Source organism: Pantherophis guttatus, chromosome 3 (assembly GCF_059756535.1).
Source record: "Pantherophis guttatus breed Tessera chromosome 3, ASM5975653v1, whole genome shotgun sequence".
Taxonomy (NCBI): domain Eukaryota; kingdom Metazoa; phylum Chordata; class Lepidosauria; order Squamata; family Colubridae; genus Pantherophis; species Pantherophis guttatus.
The window spans coordinates 188,776,669-188,795,575 of record NC_142065.1 but is presented as its reverse complement, the minus strand read 5'-3'; the positions used below and the strand labels follow the sequence as shown (position 1 = coordinate 188,795,575).

The 18,907-nt window shown below is 37.8% G+C and overlaps 1 protein-coding gene across 3 annotated transcripts in view; it reads right to left on the bottom strand.

Annotated features, from left to right (window-relative positions):
* Positions 1-18,907, bottom strand: part of CPQ (carboxypeptidase Q) — a 147,958-nt gene that overhangs the window by 120,266 nt on the left and 8,785 nt on the right. The window contains exon 1 of one of the 3 annotated variants that reach the window (XM_034422488.3): positions 169-274. The exons of the other annotated variants lie outside the window; for them this stretch is intronic. The gene's annotated coding sequence lies outside the window, so the exon portion shown is untranslated. Of the gene's footprint in view, positions 1-168; positions 275-18,907 lie in introns of those variants that run through there. 3 annotated transcript variants of the gene reach the window in all.

Genomic DNA, 18,907 nt, shown 5'->3' with positions numbered 1-18,907 from the left:
AATAGCGTGGGGAGGGGGAACTTTGCCAAATAACAACATATTCTGTTTGATCAATTGTTGGGGGCAATATGCTGACTCTGGCAAACCGCTTAGAGTGGGCTGTAAAGCGGTATATAAGTCTAAGTGCTACTGCTGTTGCTATGTAATATTTAGGTGGGTTCTACTTACCTTTACTACCGGTTCGCAACGGGATCGCGCCTTGCTTCTGCGCATGCGCAGATCACTGATGATGACATCCGGGATGGTGGGCAGGGCCTCCCGACGGTTTTACTATCAGTTCTTTCGAACTGGTCCGAACTGGGGGCAACCCACCACTGATAATATTTCACAAGTAAGCTGTATTTCATACATGGAGTATTTCACAGGTAAGCTAGGGATTGGACTTTGATAGGGAGAAAAATATTAACTCCTTTTGGATGGCAATTTGCATATCATCTCCAATCATGTGTCTCAATGTTGGAAGCAACTATCTTTGCTTAGCAAGCCCAAATATTTGTGGAACCCTTATTACACAACATCCAGAGTCAAAGAACATATTTATTATATGTTTATCCAGACTTTATTATGTCACAAGTAATTCAAGGTAGCGATTATATATATTACTCCTTCCTCCTCCTATTTCCTCCACAATAACTCTATGAGGGGAATTGGATTGAGAGAAAGTAACTAACCCAAAGTCACCTAGGGCGGGACTAGAAATCACTGTCACCTGGTTTCTAAGTCATCACTTTAACCAGTACACCAAACTGGTTCTACATTAATTACAGAAAGTACAGCAGACCCTTAAGTGTTTTACTGATAGGCCTTTAATAGGCAAGAGCAAGGTTTCTGGGTGTTGTGAGTCCTAATGCAAAGTGGAGAGGACCATGATACAGATGTGGAGAATTATTTCTTCTTTCTTTCTTATTATATCTACTTTAAAACTTTCATTATAATTTTTGTGTGATTCACTTTCAAAATGCTATCCGTTTTCAATAGCCAGGATACCTATATAATTTATATACCTAATTTATATATAAATTTTGATTTATATGCCGCCCTTCTCTGGAGACTCAGGGCGGCTTACAATGCGCTAAGCAATGCGCTAAGCAATAGCCTTCATCCTTTTGTATATTTATACAAAGTCAGCTTATTGCCCCCACAACTGGGTCCTCAATTTACCTACCTTAGAAAGGATGGAAGGCTGAGTCAACCTTGAGCCTGGTGAGATTCGAACCTGCAGTAATTGCAGGCAGCTGGTCTTAATAACAGGGTGCTTTAGACCACTGTACTACCAAGGCTCTTTTGTAGTTCAGGGTTGAACCATGATGTTACCTAGTTGGGTCATGAAGCATCTGTAAGGAAACAGCATATTGTTCTTCTGTAATCCACAGCGCAGCAGCTCAGCTCAGCACCTCTATACACTGTTTCAACTTCTTTCCAGATGCTGATTTTCCAGAATTCATTCTCACCAAAGCCCACTTTTCATCTCCCCCCCCTCCCCTAATACAGGTAGAGAATTTCCTCATGCTGTGTTACTTATCTGATTCAATGGTTCACTGGCTTTAGAATACAAAACAGAGAATTGATTATACAGTGCATATTTAATTAAATATATTTTTTGACTCACTCTTAGTTACTAGAACAAAAAAAGATTCATGTAAAAGGTGTGACATTACAAGTCCCTAAGGCAGTTAAAGCTGCTATTCTTGATGCCTTACACATAAATGATAGTAAAAAGATGACATAAATAAATACATTAATAATAAAAATAATATTCCCTAATGAGGCACTACCTTAATGTGGTTATGTGTTCTGAAGGGAGAGTTATGCCAGACTTTCAACCATAGTGGATAGGTCTCATTAGAGGAGTCAGACAAAGAGTGTTTCTCCCATTAAAAAATATGATGAGACATAAAAAGAAACCCATACCAGATTGTCATCTGAGTCAACAAGGATTATGCTAGGTATTGGAGTTCCTGGTGAAAAATGAGCTATAAGGCTCAGGATTATTGGCTAAGCAACCTAGGGCCAGGAGCTATAAAACTACTGGGGGAGGGAAGTGTTTACCCATTGCAAATATTCAGAGATAAAAAACAAAGAAATAATTATCTGTGTTACAAATTAAGTCCAACAAGAAGAGGATATTTGAAATGAATGCATCGATTCTTGAAAGAACAATATCCAGAATCAGAAATAAGAGAACAGAGGTTAGCAGATCAACGTTGATTTATAATAATAATAATAAAAATTATAAAGTATTTGCAGAAGCAGAATTGAAAGAATTGCAAAGGTCTATCCAGGGCAAAGAAATAAAAGCCTTGCCAGAAGTAGCTCAGACTGTAGAGGCAAACCGGGAAAACTAGGCAGTAGAGGAAGCCAGCATAGCTATTGAATTGTTTTCATTAGGAAACCAGACATCCTGTCCTCTGCCTCTTTAGGAAGAACAAAGCCCTCTAATAATTAAAGAAATAGTAGAACTGAAACAAAGAATAACTGACCAACATAAAAACAACAGAATAAGGTTGCCTGCATTGAAGCTTGTTCCAGCTAGCACAAGCATTAAAAGATACTAATATTATAATATCAGATATAAGCACCATCTCACTACATGAAACAAGCCAACTAATGTACAGCACAGCTGCAGTTATAACTGAATACATGGGAAGCAAAATCTACAAAGAAGAGGAAAAAAGCCAGACAGTACATCATCAAAATGGAAGATTGGGTTGGAAAATAAGATCAGCAAGCTAAGATCAGATGCAAGCAAGTTAGAACTGATGAAAGAAAAAAAGCATAAGCACAAGAAAATCAAAGAAGATCTTCTCAAGACATCACCTAGAAACAAGGAAGATCAAGGAAGCACTGGAAATAGCAAAGCACCAAATAACAGCTACAGACAAGACAATTAGCACAAGAAGCTGGAATGGCAAATTATAGGCAGAATCTCCAATTCCAATCCAGTCAGAAGCATTTCTACCAATCCATCAATGAAGAGACTGCAATGAATCAGTCAACTCCTGATGAGAAAGAAACAGCTCAGTGCAGTTCTGGGCACAGATGTGGGATAACCCGAAGAAATACAATAAGGACACAGCTTGATTAAAGGAGGTGGAAAAGAATTGTTCATTACCAGGTGAAGATGAACGCATAGTTTTTGGTTGAAACATCTGACTGGTCTATACCCACTTGCTGCCAAGCAGTTTAACAACATACTGCAAGGAGATGAAACTGAAGAGTGACTAATATCTGGCAAAACCTACCTGAAAATGAAAGATCCAGCAAAAGAGGCAGCACCAGGAAATTACAGGCCAACTACCTGCTTACCAACAATTTTTAAATTGCTAACTATTGTGGCTGATGCAGTCCAAGAGCATCTAGTTGAAAATAAGCTCTTTCCACCTGAGCAGAAAGGAAAGCACCCAAACAAATGTAAACAAAGCCAGAATTCAAAAGATACTAACAGATAGCAAATGCTGCCTCTGCAAAGATGCTGACGAAACTGTGGATCGCCTGGTTAGCTGCTGCAAGAAGACTATACAAAAAATGGCATGACGAAGTAGCAACAATGGTGCATTGAAAGATTAGCAAAAAATACCTGCAGGGACTTTAGAATTCAACAGGCACCTATCAAATAACACCCCAGATTGAACAATTGTCAATAAGAAAGGCAAAAAATCTGGATAGTGGACTTGGCAGTACCTGGAGACAGTAGAGTAGAAGAGAAAGAACTGGAAAAGATAACAAAATACAAAGACCTGCAAATAGTAATGAAATGACTGTAGCAAAAGCAATCAAAGCAGTGGTGAAATCCAAATTTTTTTACTACTGGTTCTGTGGGCGTGGCTTGGAGGGCGTGGTAGGGGAAGGATACTGCAAAATCTCCATTCCCACCCTACTTCAGGGGAAGGATAATGCAGAATCCCCATTCCCTCCCCACTCTGGGGCCAGCCAGAGGTGGTATTTCTCTGTTCTCCGAACTGCTCAAAATTTCTGCTACCGGTTGTCCAGAACATGTCAGAACCTGCTGGATTTCACCCCTAAATCAAAGGTAGTATCAATAGTAATAGGTGCCTTGGCTGCAATTTCAAAGCAACTGGAGTACCACTTGAACACCATAGGCATTGACAAAATCACCATCAGTCAATTGCAAAAGGAAACTACTTGGGACATCTTGCATCCTGCAACAATATCTGCAACACCATCAAACATCCACTTCTGTCGGGACTTCCTGTTTGCTGCTGGCCGCCGCCAGACGTTCCTTAGGGATCGTCAGCTTCCACTGCCTGTTAGAGCCGCCTTCACAACGGAACGGCGGCTCGAAAAAACTCCGTTCCCATGAGGAAACGGAGATAGAGCCGGCAGGGGTGGGTAGAACTCTCTGCAGAGTCCCAAAAGTTTTTCTTTTACTTTTGGGATGGAGCGGATGAGATGCCCCATATCCCCAGCCGTTGCTCCAGGCTTTGGGAGACCTCTGCTAATGCAGAGCCAGGCGTCAAAAGCAAGCTTGCGAATTTGACAGATTACTCAAAGAAAATGTGAGCTGGACCTGTAATACTGAAGCGCAAGTATTTTACTTATCTTTTAAAAATTACTTAAGAGAATAGAGGAAGAGAAAGAGGAAAAAAGTTTCTTTTTAAAATGGCGTCTGCCGCGGCTGGAGAAGAGTTTGAGAGGGAAAGTTCTTCCGTTTTTTATTATTACAATGTAGCGGAATAAATACCACTGGCTACATTTGTAGACAAAACTCCGCTCCTGTTTTTGTTTTTCTCTTTTTTCCCTGGAGGCTTGAGTGTTGCTGGCTGGAAGTCTTTTGTCTTGTTTTTTTTTTTTTTTCTTCTTCTAACAAAGCCTGCTTAGGCGGAAACATGGCACTGAGGCTTGTGAAGTCAGACAAACAAATAGGTGGGGGGGATTCCCCCACCAAGAATTTAAAGCAATATGTTTTAACTCTTCAGTCCCAGAAACCTGATTTTAATATAATAGAATTTCTCTTAGAGGAGATTGAAAGAAGGGATGAGATTGTGAATCAGCAACTTGAAAAATTTAAGCAGGAAACTAAGGAATTGGTGAAATCCAAGTTTGACTTTTTGCAGCAAAAAATTTTAAAATTGCCAGAATTCATGATTCGGTTGGATACAAATACTAATTTACTAGAGTCAAAAATGGATGAAATTCAAGATAAATTGGACAATAGATTTCAAAAAATTGAAAATGATTTGTTAAATATTCAGGATTATAGTTCAGAAGAAAAATTTAAAATGGATGCTGACCAAAAGTCTGGTAATGTAGAATATCTGGAACAGAGGATTCAAAAAGAGGTTCTAAAGATACAATATAATTTCACAGAATATGCAATAAGACTTAGAGGTTTGCAGGAAAATAACAGAGATGACTTAAGGAAAATATCTTCTGAATTTCTAGCTGGGATTTTAAAGATTCAACCTGAGGAAGTGTTTTGTAGGATTGACAGAGCTTATCGAATAAACTCTTGGACTGCCAAGCAAAGGCAATTGCCTAGAGATGTGGTAATCTATTTTTCAGATAAAGAAATTAGGAATAAAATTGTGCAAAATTCCTTCAATTCTAATTTGCAATTGTATGGAAGAAAGATTTGGATTTACAAGGAACTCCCACCTAAGATATTAATGGAAAGGAAGAAATTTGGCTTTCTGGTGTCTGAGTTAAAAAGGAGAAATATTCAATTCCGGTGGGACGTCCCAGTTGGTATTATATTGAGATATCAAGGAGAAAGATACCAGTTAAATACTGTTGAAAGGGCGGAAGAATTTTATCAAAATAGGTTGAAAATGAATTTAACGTCTTCAGATATAATACAGGATAAGCAGAAGGAGCTGGAACTAAAGACAGAGACTGTACCAGATAAATTGCCTTTGGATTTATCGGATACCCCAGCTGGATTATCTACAAATTTGAGAGAAGTGCCATCTGATTTTAATGTGATGACTTATCAAGGCAAGGACAAGCATGGAAACCAATTAGAGGATATACAAGGGATAAAAAAGAAATGCGAGACACAAAAAATTAGGATGGAGGTCAAACCCACAAAAAGAAAACAAAAAAAGAAATAGGTTGTACAAAAATAGAAATTTCTAACCCAAGCAACAGTGAAGCCAGTGATTTTAAAATATGAATGATTATGTGAAAACATAGAGGAGGCGACATATTGGTCAATATCATCCTGAGGATAGTGGCAGATCTCTGCATTGCCGTAATTTTGGGACATGGAAAGAGCCTCAAATTGATGGTTTTGAATTATCTATTTTGAAACTTCTTTTTGTGTTGATAAATATATTATAATTATCTTGAATTATAAGGCAAGAGAATCACATTGGGACATGCAGAAGATCGGGTTGTTACCCAATACGATGATGGAAATTAATAATCCTGATGAAACCCACAATTATTATTATATGGAATACAATTATAATGTCACTCGGGTGGTTGTTTTTACTTTTATATATATAAGAAGATGTTTACTACTGATGGGGGCAGATATGATTGGAGATCTTGAATAAACTGTTGCATCCGCAAGCTATGTCACCCTATTATGGATGTTGGTTTTAACAATCCAGTGGAAAGACTTCAAGAAGATATTATATGGACTATAAATTTAAAGTTATTGTCTTTTCTTTTTTTTATTTAGATATAATGGAATATATATATATATATATTTTTAAGTAGTGTGGGTAGTGAATTAAAGATATCAAGAATTGTTGTGTATGGTAAATTTGTAAGACAGTGGGTGAATAAGCTAGCTACAGACTGATTAGTTTAAGAAAAGGGATTTTTAAGTGATACATTTAGGGGAGTGGAGGAAATGGATAGAGTGGAATAAATGTTAAATTAGATTTTATGGGGAGCCCGCTTTGAAATGTTATTAAAGTAGGACTTATTGTATAGTTTTAAAGTGGAAGGTGGTTTTGAATTGTTGCAATAATGCATAGATATAAAACACTATTATGCTAAATTAGAGTTATTTTATAATAGTTATAGTATAATGTGTTTGTTTTTTTTTGTTTTGTTTTTTTTTTCTCTTCTTCTTTTCTGAAATGTATGGATAAAGGGGGATTTATAATACTTTTAGTAAGTAAAGGTCAGTATTTTGAGGAGGGAGTAAGTAATCTGTTATGAATTAGGGTTTTTTTTTGTTACGAAGAAGTCACAGGGGGGGAAGGGTGGGGAGGGGGGGTTAGGGAGGGGGGGGAGGGGGGGGAAAAAGGGGGAAAAATTTGTATTTGAAAACCTTTTCAATAAAAAAAAAAAAAAAAAAAAAAAACATCCACTTCTGTCTATTCCAAGTCCTTGGATAGATGGATAAACTTCTGCCTATCCCAGGACTCAATTGGTGAATAAAAATGCCAAATTCAGTCTGAACATCTAGCTGACTCTGAGACAAACCAAACAACATAAAATTTAGGTATCAATAAAGGGCTAAATCAAAAGTCTCCAGAAGAGCGAAAGCACTAAAACAGCCCAAATTAATAAAATTTGAGCAATACTTTTATTATTTATCTGGCAGACTTTTTAAATATTCTAACAAACATAAGGATTTTAAAAGGGGCTCAGTTTGTTTTTAATGCAGAATGACAAATGTGAAAAAGAAATAAGGTTCATGACTAAACTTAATAACTAAAGTTCTCATAATTTTATGAATACCAGTAATTTGTTTTCTATGTTCTCTATTTTATTTTCCTCTAAGGAATACATGAAATCACATGCTTAAAATACAAGAGGTGATCTGTTTAACACTGACTTATACTTTAAAACTTCCAGGAAAAGTAAAGTACTTCAAGTACTACATTGATGCGTCTGATTTCATTAGTAGCATGCAGAAGTAAGTTTGTTATGACAGCTGTGAAAAAGTTGGCTCAGAAGTTGGCTGAATGTGTAGTAGAAGAGGAATTATGAGTTTTAAAGTTATGGAGCTATTTCCTTTCATGAAAAGAGAGCAAAAATGGCCAAAAATGGGAATATGAAAGTAACTGAAACTTTCTCCCAGAAAGCATTATTCTGTACTTTGGGAACTCGGTTCTGTGCTCTGAGGTGTGGATTTTGCACGGAACTATTTTGGCCTAATGAAATCCCCTAAATCAGGGGTCTGCAACCTTAAATACTCAAAAGAGCCATTTGGACCATTTCCCACAGAAAAGAAAACACTGGGAGCCACAAAACCTGGGTGGGCGTGGCCAACTCGATGTCACTCACTTCCACCAGTCACATGACACCCCCCCTAATCACGCCTACCCAGCCGGTCATTAGGGCAGAGAACCAGTTGTTAAAAAACACCGGGAACCACAAAATCCTTTTGACATCTCTCTCTCTCCCCTCCCTCTCTTCTCCCCTCCCTCTCTCTCTGTATCTCTCTATGTCTCTCCCTCTCCCTCTCTCTCTGTATCTCTCTGTCTCTGCCCTGGCCACTTCTCCCATCCCCCACCGTCACCCTTACCTTCTCAGGCCAGGCGCGGAGGACTGGGGGGGGGGAGGGCAAGGGACGGGGCCAGCCAGTGGTGGGATCACCTGACAGGGAGCCACAGCAGAGGGCCCAAGGAGCAGCATGCGGCTCTAGAGCTGCAGGTTATTGACCCCTGCCCTAAGTAAATGAGAACACATAGATTGTAAAACAAAACTACATAAATACAAACACATTCCCCTACTTGTTGGCATCTTCAATATCACTCTGCAAACTTCATCACTTCTTGGGTAACATATTTGACAAAATCATCTCTTTCTTGCATTTAAAAACTGGTATCAGTTAAGATTAGCTAGAAACAAGCAATTATTCTTAACTGTTGTAGCATGGACTGTTCTACTTCACAATGCTAGATTTACTCATTTATATTTGTGTATGCTACAAACAAGATACAGTACATCCACATATAACAGGAGTGTCAAACTCGTGTCGTCACGGCATCGTCACGTGATGCATCACAACTCTCTTCTCCTTCGCTAAACCAGGTGTGGGCGTGGCCAGTGTGTGATGCATCTGGCTCGCGGATCGCAAGTTTGACACCCCTGACATATAAAGTGACACACCCTGAAAGAGCTGGATCTTGAAAAATGCCAACCCAGAGGTCTTCATGCTGATAAAAATTCCCCTAAATCATCTACGGAAAAGAAATATACCCAAGATAGGTAAGCAGTGTAATAGGAACATATACAAATTATTTTTTACTTAATATACATCTATTTATGATTCAAATCAAACTGTCTTCTCCCTGTTCCTTATGTGATCTTTATTGTTAAGCTCTTACAGAGACTGGAGAAAAATGGAACCTCCATCCCAGGAAAGGTCATAAAATTCTGGACAACCACACAATAGCTGCAAAAAGTATTATCTGTGTAATGTATTTATTTATTCATCAAATTTGTGTGTGTGTTTTTTTTTAAAAAGGGTTTTTTATTAATAATACAAATTTAAAAACATTGGACAGGGTTTGACTTTTCCAGTTTAGACATTTTCATCAATTATTACCTTGCAACAAATACAATTCCTTATTACTATACATATTTGTATTATTTATCACATTTCAAACACATGAGTTCTTTCATCTGTGAATGTTACATCAATACCCAGTTCATTCCTATCTATCACAGACGACTAACATAAAAGTTTCTAAACATTCAACTCATCAATAATCCTTTATCCCAGCATTCTTCCTCTTCTCCATCCAATAATAAGATTTGTTCCAGATTTCATAATACTCTGAATCGCTCTTATCCTTGAGTTCCAGTGTCAACCCGTCCATTTCCGCACAAGTTAAGATTTTAGCTAATACTTCTTCTATGGGCGTCTCTTTATTTTCCATTTTTGTGCAAAGGCCAATCTTGCTGCTGTTAATATATGTAACACTAGATAAGTTGTACCCTTATTGTATTTGTCCTTTATAATACTCAGTAAAAAGAATTCTGGTTTTAATTCTATATTTTGCATTAATATCTCTTTCAACCATTGTTTTATCTGTTGCCAAATTTATTCATCACCGCCCATCTCACTAAAAGTGACTTTGAGGGCAGCATACAACAATTGAGTGAAACAAGATATAAAAACAACAGATATAAAAATAAATATTAAAAATAAATATTTAGAAAAACAAATATTCAAGCATTATTCCTAATTACAACTTCACTCTTTCTTGCTTAAATGTGATGTAATGAGATAACCTTCTACATAGATTGTACAGCAGATTGATACCCAAACAGTGAGGCAACAGGGCTGCATATATAAAGACAAACCATTGTATTTCTCATGGGTTCTTTCCATGCATGAAGAAGCTTATTTTCTGTGCACTACTGAAAATAAACATCAACTTGTGGAAGATGATGAGGGGAATTATTTTTTAAAAAGTATGTTAGCTCTAAAGAATTTGACAATGATAATGAAGCTTAATGAGCACTACTTATAAATAATACAAAGTTGCAGGAACCTTTTAGGATATAGGGCTGTTATTTTTATTTACTTTATTTACTTTTAGCTTACTTTTATTATTTTTATGAATAACTTAAGCTGGTAAACATACTTAATATTCCTTCCTCCTCCTATTTTCCCCACATTAATAACCCTATGAGGTGGGTTGGCCGAGAGAAACTGATTAGCCTAAAGTCACCAAACCCACTTTCAACTGTAAGGCAGGAATAGAACACATGGTCTCTTGGTTTTTATGTACAAATTTCTAGTCCCTTAGGTATTCTCTAGTCCAAGGCTGTCAAACTCGTGTCGTCATGTCGTCATCACGTGACGTATTGGGACTTTCCCCCCCTTTGCTAAACCAGGCATGGGCGTGGCCAGTGCGTGACTCATCCAGCCCATGGGCCATGAATTTGACAGCCCTGCTCTAGGTATGCAGTACAGATAGCTTGAACAGTTTGACAAGTATCATGTTTAATAATCTTTTTTTGTTTATACAGGTAATCCTCAACTTACAACAGTTCATTTAGTGACCTTTCCAAGTTACAACGGCACTGAAAAAAGTGATATGTTATGATACTTAACAACTATTGCAGCATCCCCTTGGTCATCAAAATTCTGGTGTTTGGCAACTGGTTCATATTTATGACAGACTGAGTGTCTCTAGCTCAGCTTTTGTGACCTTCTGATAAGTAAAATCAATGGGAAAGCCAAATTCACTTAACAATGTTACTAATTTAACATCTGCAATGATTCACGTAACAACTGTAGCAAGAAAAGTCATAAAATGGGGCAAAACTCACTTAACAAATGTTTTACTTAGCATCATACATTTTGGGCTCAATTGTGATCAAAGTCGAGGACTATGGTACCTGTATATTCCTCATTAGCTGGGAAATAGTATCTACTTATTTAGGTTAAGTCAACTATGGCTCTTGCCATTTTCATGTGACCATAGATGTTGCCAGAATTTCTAATCTGCAGCCTGCCTTTCTTCGTGTCTTTACCCTTCTTTGCCTCAGATATTGCTCTAACTTCTGCTTCTATTACAAATATTAAGAACAGCTGAAAAAAGTAGGAATTCCTGTGATCACAAGTACCATCCAGTTGGGGAACCTCAGCAGGCCATCCTGAAAAATAGCGTTCATAACAATAAGATATGAAAAACAAAAGAAAAGTATTCAGGCAGAAGCAAAACATATAATCTTCGGGAGTCTGGGGACTTCCATTTTATTTGCTCTGCTTCTTCCAACAGAACTGCAAGCAAAGCATATCTGGCAAAAGATTAACACACTACATTGTATTTGCCAAGTCAACACTGAAATGAAACAATGAAAAGGCCTCTGGACTGTCAAAAAGTTTATCAGCCCTGAGGTAGCTGGATAATGCAAGAAACTGTTACTTGCTGTGAAAGTTCTCATGTGTATATCCTGTCTCTTTTTCTGCCAGCTTCTTGCGCTGGGATTCAAAAGCAATCAAATTGTCAAATTACATATCAGTAATAAAGGCATTTCTTGGGCACTCTTAAGCATCTCTTAGCAAAATGTTCCTCTGAAGCTGAAAAATAGATAGCAAATTCTGAAACTTGCTGGAAAACTTTTCTGGAAATGGTGGAATGCATTGAACTGCAGTTAAATAGTTGTGAGGTTTCTTCATCCATATATCAGCCTAATTTTCAATACCTTATATAGAGTAGAGATTTCCATTAATTTCAGGGAAACACATTTGATTTCTAAACAATTGTTACTTGGGAAATATCAAAGATTATTATCCTGTGGTAAAATAGTTGGCCAATAAATTTGATAAACAAATAAAATAAATTACATAACACGTTCTTGAAACTGGATCAGCATTGCGGAGAACTTATTTGTATTTATTTATTTGTTGGTCTCAAAAAGTTTCTGATTATCTTTCATAGCTGTTGCAGCGATGTCATTATTAATCATGGTCTTTCCATGCTGTCAAACTGATCTCTGACTTAATTATAGTTTATTGTGCAATCTTCTTCCAAGGCCTCCATTAATAACATTAGCACGACACCTTATCACATAGCAGATGGAGGAAGCAATCTTTTTGTAGTTGGTATCTATGCACCTTAAATGAATTTCTTCAAGGGCTTGAAGACGTGTGGCAATAATACCATGATGTCACAGAAGAGATGAGGCTGGAATTTATGGCCCTTTTTGTTTACATTTTTTGGACTTAACACTGATGGGGCACCCATCCACCACCCACCCCTGCCAAAGTACTTGACATTGGCAGTTACCATAATCTGGCAATCTTCTACATGTTTTGCTGATGCAATCTTGGGGGACCCTGAAGGATGGAAAAAGGGACCAACAGACTGACATGTGGCCCATCAATTGCCTACCCATGCTCTTGACAAAGAGTTGCAACCACATTCCCTGAATCATTAGCAGAAAATACTACCCTATTCCAGAAGATAACATGTCCAATTCTACTGAGTTTCATTTCAGATTTAGCTAAGAATCTTTTTTAGGCTAAAGAAGTAATTTAAAAGACACCGTTTCTTCTGAATTTCCCAAAACATGTGTTGCACCAGGGTTCTAAGGATTGATGGATTATCCAAGGGCTTGATATTATTGTTACTTCTGGTACTATTAGTTAAAGTAGCATTTATTAAATTTTGGAGGTTGATGAACAAATTGAAATTTCATGAAGGGTTAAAGAACTGCAGAGAACCCCATATTAGGCTGATAATTTCCAATTGTCTGAAGATATAAAGTGATATAAACTGAACTGCATTTTTTTCTTCTCCAGAATGAAAGCTAAAACAGACTAAAACAGATATTTTATATCGGTCATGTGGGCCTTGGATTTTGAAAAGTTATAGATATATTTATTACAAATTACAGATAGTTCTTGACCTATGACCATGATTGAGCCAAAATTTTTGTTGCTAAGCAAGACAGTTGTTAAATGAATTTTGCCCCATTTTATGACCTTTCTTGCCACAGTTGTTAAGTGAATCAATGCAGTTGTCTTCCCCATTGACTTTGCTTGTCAGGTCACAAAGAATGATCACATGATCTTGAGACACTGCAACTGTCATAACTATGACTTGTCTGAATTTTGATCATGTGACCATTGGGGATGCTGCAATAGATGTAAGTGTAAAAAATGGTCATAAGTATTTTTTTTCAGTGCTATTATAACTTTGAACAGTCACTAAATGAACTATTGTAAGTCGAGGACTACCGATATTCAGGTTATCTGACAGAGGACAATCTGATTATTTTTATGATATTAGTTTCTCCATTTATTACTTAGATGTCTGATATATTTTAAAGACAAACTTGAATATTGAAAAATAAAAATTCAAACAGAATATGAAATATACCTCTGGAAGGATTTTTAGATGGATAATAGAAAGTTCCAATTATTACAATCAGTGGGGACTGCAACCAGATGCCTTTCAGATGACTTCAATCTCAATTCTTCACAGAGGATTTTCTCAATTCACCACATTACATAGAAGGGGGAGGGGAGAAAAAACCTCTATCAAGAAGCACTGCTAGACGTTTAGAAAGCTCTAGAGGACACATTTTCATGTTACTCCAAGGGAGACTATATCAAGCTTCTCCCAGGAAGATGAATAGAAACAGAACAATTGATAAGTAAATTTGTTGTACGAAAAACTAAACAAGCCATTTTGAAAGAATTTCTGCAACTGTCGTGTATCAAATGCACGACCTATTTAAAATGTACAGTACTGTACAGATGTAGAGTAGGTGATGGATAATGACCTAAGGAAAAATGGGAACCCCCCAAAAAAAAAAGCCCTCTCCAAAATGGAGAATGAATTGAGCACTTCTATTTGGTAAGGTGACTGAGCAGAAAGTATGGGTAGATGAACAACTGGGCAGAATCTGGTACTGAGGGATGGGGGAGGACCTGGCCAAAGATGAAATAAAAAGAGGAGTCCCTGTGGATTTTATTTTGCTAGTTGTTGCCGACAACTAGCAGAATAAGTAGCTTATTTCCATTTCAAGGCCATTAAGCTAGCACTGTCTGAAGACATTTCTGTGGTCATGTGGCCAGCATGATGTCACAGAGTGTTGTTATCTTCTCACCAAAGTGGTATCTATTTATCTACTCATATTTGCATGTTTTTGAACTGCTAGGTTGGCAGAAGTTGGGGCAGCTCACTCTGTTCTGCCCCAGCTCCGGATTCCCAAGGATTGTGACACACACCAACAGTCCTTATCAAAGTTATAACGTGCCAAGATTAAACAAAGTCTGGCAAAGGTTGGCAAACAGCCCAGAAAACAAGATACGATAAGACACTCACTCTCCAAGATGCTCTGTAATAAGTACATGTTGTTTTCAGCAAGAAATTACTAACTGCGTGCGACTTAAATAGGCTAAGGGAGTGGCCAATTAACCTCAAACCTTATTCTCGAGGAGACCTCCTCCTCCTGAGTAGTCACTCCTGCCTTCTGGCAGCCCTGCGTGCTCGAGCATTGAGGAGAGGCTCCTCCACTTAGCTCTCTCCACTCGAAGGAGTCTCTGGAGGTTCTGAAGGCCCAGGCTGAGTCTCTACCTCTGGCACCACATCCTCTTCAGCCTCCTCGCTGTCCGACGTGAGTGCCGGTTGCGCAGGCTGCTGGCGCAACTCCACACCAGCCTCCTCGTCGGGATCAGCCACGATCCGCACAGGCCACTGGTGGGCCACAACACACTCTGTTGTGTGGTGCTTGGATCTCAAATACTTCCAGGCCTCAAGCCCAACGTCTTAACCACTGCCACTAGAGATGTAATAAGTCATATTCGAAAACATCAGCAACAGCCAGTGCAGGATGGTATTCAGATCCTTCTCACATGAAAATTAGAAATAAAAGCCAAGAAAATGGTGTTCAAAGTCTCCTACTGAGAGGGTAGAAGTTAAAGATACGGTGATACGGTGGCAAATGTGACATGAAGATTCATAGGCCTTGACATTTGTTTGGACACAAGACCACCAAAAATCCTTAAAGAAAGGTGGATAGACTTAACTACACTCACTATCTTGCAATCATAACAAAGCTTCAATATTTCTTCCTTCCAAAGAGGAGAAATATATTGTTAACTGTAAACATCAACAAGATCTGTTAGCCTGGAGTGTCAAATAGGATCCAAGCTGGAAAAGTTGATTAATATCTCTTTATGTACACAAGTAAGAACAGGCATCTCACCCAAAAAGAGGGAAAGAGAACAACTCAGAAAGGTAGAAAATCACTTTATTGGTTAGCATCAATTGACTCATTTGTGATGTAGCACGTATGCTCAGTAACTTTACATGTACCATGTAACATTTCATAGCATCCCATATATCCTTAGCATGAGCGTGTTAATGCTCATTCTCATGTTCAAGAAGTGTAGTTATTGCATTATAATGAGTTTGTGAGTTACTAAAGTTCAAATCTATGATCCTTTTCCTTGGCAGGTGTGAACCATTTTTTATCAAACTCTACATTCATCATGGAGAACTTGTTTTGTTACTTCAAAGAACTAGAAACATAAATCAAAGAAACTCCTAGTTACTGAAAACATTATTCAAAGAGGCCTCCCTCTCCTACTGCCATTAATAAAACTTGCTGTTGTGTCACAATCGTTGGATCTTATAGTTGGTTGTGGCCTGTCTAGTTAGACCACCAAAACCCATATTTAGTCTGGGCATTAGATTAGCTGTTGTTTTTTGCAACTTCCCAGTTTGAGTTATTTCAGTGTAGTTTTTCCACGGCTTGATATGATTTATTTATATTATTTATTATATTGTCACATATTAAGGTATAGTGTGGTCTTATATTTTAAATTGCCACTAGATTGGAATGCATCCCACTTAGAACTGATTTATGATTGTCATAACCTTGGGAAATAAATGAATAATGAAGAAAGAAGAATGCAATTATAAGTCCCATCTGGGAGCAATCTGTGGGAAATTTCCCTGGGTTGCAAGGATATACAATTCACACTGAATAATGAACACCTTCAAATTTTAAATTCTTATATTTCTCTCTTTAGTCCATGTGATATAAAATGATAGAAACAGTCTCTTTTGGACAAGAAAAAGAGCGTGTTTGCACCTTCTTTTTTTTAGTCACACGTTGGTCCACTGTCCACCTATATTTGTTTAAAGCCATCTGAGAACAGACTAACACACATTATTCAATTCTAAAAAGACTCTTGAACTCAAATTTACATAATATATGCACACATTAATTGACATAGATGCATGCAGGCTAGAAATTAGCAGTATTTATGCTTTGCTGAAGGATGCCAATCTCCCATCCAATTCAATTCAACAAATAAACTAGCCAATTAATTTTCACTCATCCCAGTATTATTTGATTATTTTTTACTCTTCCCTAAATTCGTATTTTCTTTAACTTATCCATTATCCACTCCCATTCAGATGATACAAATAAAAAAGCAATTTCTTCACTTAATCAACAAAAATATTTGGAATAAATGGAACACTGTGGTGTATAGATTTTCTCTCTCCCCTTTGTAAATGTAGAGAACCAATTCTTTTCTTTTTAGAAAAGTTAAGTCTAGCTAATGGGTTGCTTTGTGTTGCATGTACAAGCATATGTGCAAAAAACACTCAAAATGGAAGCCTTAAGTGGGGACAGCCATCTTTTTCTTTTTCCAATGAAACTGGTGTGAAAAGGAAGCAAAGGCAATGCTATTTCTCTTCTTAGGAATATCCCAGGAATATTTTACAGACAGAAATTAGTTGGATGTGGCCGAACAGAGTGTACAAATCTCCTTTCCTTTCTTCTAATCATCCAACTGTTTTCAGCCTCCCTGGCTTCCTAGGTTTCAAAATCTGAAACTCTCCCTCTTGGGCTTCTGCAAATCAAGAAATGTGGGTAGTCAGCCAGTAGAGTGTTTCATATGATCAACATTTCCCCCAAAATATCCAAAGCAGTGTTGTGCTGTTGTCATTCAGACTCACCCCTTTTGTGAAACATGATGCAATGCACAAGAGGATGCATATGCTGCTTTCATCATTTGATGTCACCCACCCCTGTTGCCTGCAGATGGCCTCTGGTAGCCAACAAGAAAGTGATGGATAAGTTTGGAGTAGAAAAAAAGGAATATTATTTGCCATAATATAATAATACGGTACATTCAAAAAGCTTTATCAAAACTGAAGTGAAATACATTCTTAAACACCATGTTGGTGAAATTGAAAAAGAGAAGTCAGTTTCAAAGGGCATGAGGAAAATGTTGAGAAGTTGAACATGAACAGATAATCCTAAATCTCAAAGATGCTTTTTCAAAAGGCAAGTGGATTTCCTTTGTTTTTCCTTGAAGACTGAACTGAACAAGCTTCTTGGATGAGAAATGAAACGTCTTCAAAGAAAAACAAGAAAGTCCTGTTGCCTTTGATAAAGCACCTTTGGGACAAACATGGCCTGAGAATCTCCATAGTGGATGGCTGTGTTCCTATCAAAAAGGCAACAAGTAGTCAAAATAGGGAACGCCCTTACAAACCCTGTACCTGTTAACAGCGGTGTCCCCCAAGGAAGCGTTTTAGGACCCACACTCTTTATACTTTACATAAACGACCTATGTGATCATATTATAAGCAATAGCGTTCTCTTTGCTGATGATGTAAAACTATTCAACACCACTGACAATACTGCAACCCTACAAAAAGACCTTGACTATCTGTCAGAATGGTCAAACAACTGGCAACTCCAAATCTCAACCAACAAATGTTCTGTCTTACACATCGGCAAAAAAAATCAAAACACAAAATACAAGCTGGGCAGATACAACCTCGTAGACGACCCTCACTCTGTCAAGGACCTTGGGGTACTCATCTCAAATGACCTAATTGCCAGAGCTCACTGTAACAGCATTGCCAAAAAGGCATTAAAAGTTGTTAACCTAGTCTTGTGTAGCTTCTTCTCTGGTAATATTGTACTACTAACTAAAGCATACAAAACATTTGCTAGACTAATTCTCGAATACAGCTCATCTGTCTGGAACCTGCACTGCATATTGGACATTAATACAATTGAGAGAGTCCAGAGATATTTCACGAGAAGAGTCTTCCATTCCTCTACCCGCAATAGAATACCTTATGCCACCAGGCTTGAAATTTTGGGCTTAGACAATTTAGAACTACGCCACCTTCGTTCTGATCTAAGCATAGTACATAAAATCATCTGCTACAATGTCCTGTCAACGACTATTTCAGCTTCAACCACAACAATACACGAGCACACAATAGATACAAACTTAAGGTAAACCGCTCCAAACTCGATTGCAGAAAATACGACTTCAGCAACAGAGTGGTCAATGCCTGGAATGCACTCTCTGACTCTGTGGTTTCTTCCCCAAACCCCCAAAACTTTCACCTTAGACTGTCTACTGTTGATCTCATCCCATTCCTAAGAGATCTGTAAGGGGCGTGCATAAGAGCACCAGTGTGCCTACCGTCCCTGTCCTAATGTTCCCTTTTATTTGTATCCATCTCATATA